General features: G+C 54.8%; 3 non-coding genes across 3 annotated transcripts; 2 read left to right on the top strand and 1 right to left on the bottom strand.

The window, feature by feature from the left end:
- Positions 1-2,533: 2,533 nt before the first annotated feature.
- Positions 2,534-2,606, bottom strand: Trnav-aac. The gene has a single exon. It is a non-coding gene; the product is annotated as a tRNA-Val (tRNA).
- A 157-nt stretch (positions 2,607-2,763) lies between these two features.
- Trnaa-agc lies at positions 2,764-2,836 on the top strand. The gene has a single exon. It is a non-coding gene; the product is annotated as a tRNA-Ala (tRNA).
- Positions 2,837-3,174: 338 nt separating this feature from the next.
- On the top strand, positions 3,175-3,247 carry Trnaa-agc. Its single transcript has one exon. It is a non-coding gene; the product is annotated as a tRNA-Ala (tRNA).
- Positions 3,248-7,106: the final 3,859 nt, after the last annotated feature.

Here is a 7,106-nt window from a genome sequence, read left to right as displayed (position 1 = left end):
GAACGGCTCCTCCCGTCGACCAAGCGCCCGTCGGCGACATGAACCTGGGAACGGAAACACGCACGGTGGGTAACGAGCCTGAAAACGGAAACACATGGTGGGAAACGGGAGGGTAGCGAACCTGGGAACGGAAACACATGGTGGGTAACAGGAAGGTAATGGGAGTGACAATGAACAACGTACATCATTGCGGAAACACATGAGCGACAATACGACACAAAAGATGTATTTGTGAACCGCGAGCGATTGTCTATTTTTAACGGAAATATGAGAACTGAAAGCACGTGAATATACTCCGGTTGTGCCATAAGTCATGACCTCAGCAATGACCTGAGCAGTGACCTCAGCAGTGACCCCAGCAGTGACTTCAGTTGTGACCTTTCTGCTGATCTGAACAGTGACCTCAGCAGTGACCTGAGCTGACCCGCCGGCTCACCTGTTGAAGAGACGCACGTTGAGCGGCAGCTCGTCCTCTGAGGAGCCCGTGTCGGCCGTGACCTGAGCTGACCTCTGACGACCCCGCGGAGTCAGCAGCTCCTCCACTGTGCGGCGACCCCAGCGCTTCGGTGACGTCATCGCTGGCCGCTGCACCCACACCCACACACAGGGAGTGACGTCATAGTGCACATCGAGAAGTGACGTCATACATATATAACAAGGTGGTGTCATACACATACACACAATGGTATGATGGCATGCATTAACCCTATTAGTGGCAGGCTCCTGGCTACCCCTATTAGTGGCGGGGGGGGGCTGTTTACGACCCCCCCTGATATCTCGAGATCTAACGGGCCGATTTTCAAAATTCAGACGGCATTCAATTTCGCTCAACGTGATCTACATTTCTAAAAAAAATAAAAATTGAAAAATGCCAATGGGGGGGGGGGGGGTAGAGGGGGGGGGGGGGGTAAAAACGGGCAAATTGCAGATACATTTTAGACTGTTTATCACGGCCAGGTTTCTGAACCAATCTTAACGCAACTTTTGCCGATCGATAGAGAATGAACCAGGAATTCACATGGATCCTAAAAATATGCATTTTCAAAAATCATAGGCGGATACAGATCATTGAGATTGGGGGTACACAAAAAGTATAGTAAATAAGGTTTTTGTTGGTCCTGTTTCTAAAAAGGGTGGTAAATAGAGATGTCAATCGGATACCAACTTTTTGGTATACCGATACCAAACCGATACCAACTTGGTATTTGGTATTTCAATCGTAATGTGTTTGGTATTTTGTTGGTATCATAAGCCCTCACTAAGGTATAGGAGGCTAAGAAATCGGTGAAAAGTTGGTATTTCCCTCATTTTCCCAAGTTGGTTTGGTTTCGGTATTTTCCCGTGGTTTTGGTTGGTATTTGGTTTGGTATCGGTATTCCGATTTTCCGTAATTGACATCACTAGTGGTAATGGTCTTGTTATGTTACAATTTTCTTATGAGAGAACGACTACAATTGTATTGGTCATGCATAGGCGGTGTCAGGGCACCTATTGTTGGGAGGTAAAACATAACCCCCCCTTTTTGGACGCCTGGATCCGCCTATTATAGCAAAAACGTGTCAAAAGAGGATGCACAATAACTTTGTATATGTTATCACATGATACCTTTCATTCACTGTTCGTAAAACTGGTGCATACAGTTATAATACATCAGCATCGTGATCTTCGCCCAAATGACTCGCTTCACGAATAGGACCCCCCAATTCCCAGTGCTCTGGAGCCGCCCCTGGTAAAGTTATGAACTTGAAATTTTCAGGGAATGTGCCCAATTTAGTTTTAGGAAAAGTCAGAAAATTTCAGCATCGTAGCTTCAGCGGTTTCGGAGATATTCCCGAAAAACCTGAGGGGTGGATGAAAACAACCCCCCTGCCACTAATAGGGTTAACACCTGTTGATTAGTGATCGCGACATGAAATATCGACGCTTTGGGTCGGCTGATACATGGGGCCGCCGAGGAAAACAATTCAGCTGATCTGTTCCCCATCCCCCCCCCCATTGGTTACACCTTCTGACCCCCTCCTCCCCCGGTTCTGTACCTTTCCGGGCCTCGACTGGCCGCCGGGTGCCTGTCGTCCCTGCTGCCGCCGTCTGCGCTCAAACCGTCGGTCTGCCGCTGCCATCTCCTCGTCAAAGTCGCGCGGCTGCATCGAGCGCAGCTTCCGGAGCCTGGCCGGAAACAGCGGCGACTCGTACCTGGCGCGGAGAGAGCGGTGAGCAAGGCGGGAGAGAGCAGTGAGCGCACGGGGAGAGAGCAGTGAGCACGGCGGGAGAGAGCAGTGAGCGCGGAGAACACGGTTCGTTGGTGAGGACACGTGAGCACTGAGCAGTTTGGAGGACCGCGAGTTGTGAGTTGACTGTCTGCAGTAGGAGGCCGTACGACGCATAACATATTGGGAGAGAAATGATTGGATGATATTTTCAATAGCAAGAACATATAGCCGACTCTTGGTTCTTGAAGGCGGGTAGGGTGCCACGCAAGATCCACACAGCGAAAGAATACTACCGAAGCACCGAGTTCTTCAAGCAAAACGCGTGTTTCCGCCCGGGATCGAACCGGGGACCTTCCGCGTGTTAGGCGGATGTGATAACCACTACACCACGGAAACACCTGCCAGGATCGGCCTCAATCAGCGACCAAACCAAAGGAGGACTGGCATTCACAGGGCATAATTAGAATGTGAGGTAGGTGTGGCCCGTCAAATGTAGGTCACACCCAGACATAACACGGCGGCGCATGAGAATCTAACCCGGATCCGCCCATCAGGGGCTGTAGCTCAAGTGGTAGAGCGCTCGCTTAGCATGTGAGAGGTACGGGGATCGATACCCCGCAGCTCCAACCTTTAGCAGAATCTTCCGATACGGAATATTTCATTAGTATCTGAAGCGAAAGGGCTGGCGCCGTTAACCATTACCCCATAGCGTATTCAACTGCGGACAGAGCCCAGTGGGGATGCAAAAGAAGGAGGTATTATACTGTTGTTTCCAATTCACCTCAGTTCCATGTCATTCCAATTCCATGTCTTACCATTACTGAGGCCTACGTTCAATCCAGGACAGGCACAAGCGTACGATAAAAATGAATTGCCTACTGGCCCGTGATGAAAAATGTGCATGAAAGTCCCTAAAAACATTCAAACCATTTATAAAGAACAACTCGACCGGTTTCTCCCAACAGGGGCTGTAGCTCAAGTGGTAGAGCGCTCGCTTAGCATGTGAGAGGTACGGGGATCGATACCCCGCAGCTCCAAGCTTTTCGCATGTTCGAGAAATGATGTTGATTGACACGAGCAAACCTGCAATACGGTTTCTCACCAAAAATAAATTATTTGTCTTCAGCCTAAATAAAAATAAACAGAACTTTTTAAGTTATTTAAGGTTATCGCTTTAAGACACATTTCTTCGATGAATCAGACACTAAAACTTTGCAACAGAAGTGATCCATCCAAATCAGTAGTAATAAGTAAACATAGCATCGTATAATACTATACGTTTACAAAACATAACAGCAATAAACACATGCACCCTAGTGTTAATGTACGCAACTAAAGTTTTCATTTTCTGCCGACAGATGTCCCACAGGCCCAGTTTCCGTTTTCTGCCGACAGATGTCGTTAATTGCTCACCTCTCGGCGGCCGCCGGCGGGTAGCGGTTCTCGTCCACTCTCTCCCGCTGCCGGCGACACGCGTCCACCCAGAGCACGGAGACTAGGCGCAGGCGGTCGCGGCGAGCGCGGTCGTACGTGGCTTTGGAGCCGTCCTGAGGGGGGGGGGGGGGAGGTCAGGGGCGGACGATAGCAGTGACCTTGGTGGACAACCCACTATGACCTTGGCAGTGACCCCAACGTCGACATCGAGACCTTGGGTCCTCGATATCAACCTACCTGTGCGACCTATCAGTGGCGACCTTGGTATCGACCTAACCTGTGACCCCAGTACTCAGTAGTGACCGCAGCGGTGACCCCAGCAATGACCTCGGTATCGACCTGACCTGTGGGCTGTGACCCCAAAAATGACCTCAGCAATGACCCCAACAATGACCTCAGCACCTCAGCAATGACCTCAGCAATGTCCGAATACCGGCACTATCAATACGCAATTACCAACACCGGCACACACAGCACACATCTCTTCCTTCTTGCACCTCCCCTCCCCCCGCCGTAGGCACCGTTCCCTCTAAACGCCAGTACCCAGCCCAACCCGCCCCCTCCTCCCTGATAGAAGCTCCCCTTCCCCACTGCAGTCGGTACCTCTAAAAGCCAGCCACTACGCCACCCTGCCCCCCCCCCCCCCCCCCCCTGATAGAAGCTCTCTGTCAGTCGGTACAGCCCACCGCTAAAGTAATGTGTGGTTGTACCAATCTCAACGGATGGCTTTGACTGACGATTTTCAAATGCAGAGTGATTGAAAAGAAGACGTCAATAGATAAACTTGTAGCTGCAAGGGTGAAGATACATGTAAGCTACATTTTAAGTCTCGTTGCAGTCTGGCTAATCGTTCCTAGGCTTCAGAAGCAGAACATACCCATGACTGAAACCACACATTACTTCTGCTGTAGACTGTACCTCTAATCGCCAGCTCTAGCAGCCAGCTGCCCCCCACCCCGGCCCTGATAGAAGCTCCCCTAACCTTCCGTCGTTACCTTGAAGATGACGTGGGTGACGTTTTTGGTGAACCGTTCGACGACCAGGGCTCCCAGGGCGCGCAGTTGGGTCCGGATCGGCTCCGACCTGCCGGGGTTCGCAGAGACGCGGTGACGGCACGGGTACGTAATGACCGTCAGTGCAGTGTTTAGATGGAAGGTAATACAGGCAAGGAGTCAGACAATTCCATTGCAACCCGATCCCTGACAACTGCACAGCACCAACGGGTTAATGGAGAAATACAAAAAAAGAAGATATTGCTCGAGCCTTACCAGGCCTAAATAAAGACGACGAACCTCTGAGTCAAAGTAAGTGATTGCGTTATACATATGAACTCGTATGCATATACATTCACGCTGATCTGCTATCGGCGTCAGTTTATACTGACGCTCCCTGACTGCCCAGTTTATACCGACGTTCACTGACTGCCCAGTTGATACTGACGCCCCCTGACTGACCTATTATCGGCGCCGGAACGGACGTCCACGTAGGCCACCACCTCATCCAGCACCAGCTTTGAGGCCGGCTGGGTAGAGGCTATCTCATCCTCGTCCTCCCTGGCGGCGGCCGGCGAACTACAGCCTGCCGCGGCCGCCGGTAGGTGGCTCTGCCTGCCGCCCGCCGCCGGCGAACTACAGCCTGCCGCGGCCGCCGGTAGGTGGCTCTGACCGCCGCCCGCCGCCAGCCGAGGCGACGTTCGGGTCCGCGGAGTCTGGTTCTCGCGGCCGGTCGATGTGAACGGGTTTAGCCGCGCGCGCGGAGAGCCCACGGCCATCTCTGGGTCGCCGCCGTTGGCGTCACCATTGGCGTCCTCTGGGCAGTGTCTGATCGGGACGACCGGAGACACGACACTTCCAGTCGCCTTCCGCGGTCCGGTCGGGGATTTCCACGGCTCCGGTGGACCGGGCACCTGTCCGTTGAGTTCCCTCTCAGCCAGGGGAGCTCTGCCCTCCCCCAGCTGCGCGGTCTCGCCTCGCCTCCTGGCAGACACGGGGGTCACCTCCCCTCTCGCCGGTCCTCCCACCGCTCTGCCCTGGGGAGTCACTGAGCGCGCGCCAGCCCTGACCCGACTGCGCGCCTTCTGACGGACCAACGGCGAGCCCGGGGAGCGCGCCAGCTCGGCCAGCTCAGAGAGCACGCGCTCGCCCGGCCGGCGGCCGACCACGTGGCGCGCGCGCGCTGCCACAGACGTGTCGGCCGTCACGTGCGCCGGCGGCAGGCGGCACGGCGGCGCGCCGGCGGGAAGCGGTGGCGCGCGAGCCACGCCGCGGTCCTCGGCGCCGCTCCCGGCGTCCGTCACCAACTCAAAGTCCAGGACGCGTTTGGGTCGGAGCGGCTCGGTACCATCCTCCGCGTCCCCGCTGGCCCCTCCGGCGCCGCTGCTGCCGGCGACACCATTCGGCACCCGTCCTCCCCCGCCGTACGCGCTGCCGTCATCAGCACTCAGGTCCGTGTCTCCGCGCAGCAGCGTGATGACGTCACTGATCCGGCCGCGCAGGTCCGACTCGAAGATGTCATCCTCGTCGCTGTCGAACGCGCCGGGCGCGGCGTCCGGAGGTCCGGACCGGGCCGGAGCGGGTCCGGAGGTGCCCGGAGGCCGGCCCGGAGGTGTGTCGGAGGTCGAGCGATGTGCACCGATCTCGGGGGAACTCCCGTGGTCGCTCAGAGCTAGCGTCAGACTGCGCACGCCCGAGCTGGCGCTGTCGGTCTGCCGGCTCGTACCACTGACGGGGGCGTGTTGTGGGGTGGTATTCGCGCCCTTATTGACCCCAGATCCTGAGGGTGTGGTAGTTACAGCGCGCCGGCTCAGAGGCGTGGTGTCCGTGTTGCGTCTCTGCTCCGGCTGCGCTGAGGTTCCTCCTCTCTCCCCCGGGCTCTTCCCAAGAGTTCCGTCCGTCACACCGCCTCCGCCGGCTGTTAGTGACGGCTGCAGCCGCTCCGTGACGCAGTAACGGCCGTCCGCGTCATGGTGGAGCGTCGCCGGCGGCACGTGACCCGTCACGGGACTGTCGGAAAGCCGCGGCACCGGCCGGCGCCGGGCCGAGACTCGCCGAGACGACATACCAGGCAGCCTGGGAGGGGACACAGGGAGTTACAAGCATTACACTTGAGACTTATGAAATATGCACAACTTACTCTTAGGCTATGATTAGAGAAACTATACCTGAAATGAACTAAAAAAAAGAATTAACTTATAACAAGAATCCATGGCAGTAGTAAAGCAGGTGTCACAAGTCACACTTGTTTTTTTCCAAGGCCGGGTGGGGACGAGGTGCTGTAGGTTAGGTTGTAGGTTTTAGGTTTTGGGTTGTAGGTTGAAGGCTTGGTTGTAGGTAAGGTTAGGAGAGGGTTGGTTAGGTTTGGCTTGGTTTCAATGCAGAGATCAAAATTAACTTTTCATCATCATTTGTGGCTCAACAAACAAATTATGACAGTGTACCGTAAAATGGGGTGTTAAGGGACAGT

This window comes from Amphibalanus amphitrite, unplaced genomic scaffold, assembly GCF_019059575.1.
Source record: "Amphibalanus amphitrite isolate SeventyFive unplaced genomic scaffold, NRLGWU_Aamphi_draft 001428F_arrow, whole genome shotgun sequence".
Classification (NCBI taxonomy): Eukaryota; Metazoa; Arthropoda; class Thecostraca; order Balanomorpha; family Balanidae; genus Amphibalanus; species Amphibalanus amphitrite.
Note: the sequence above shows the minus strand (reverse complement) of the source record. Positions and strands in the feature narration are given on the sequence as shown.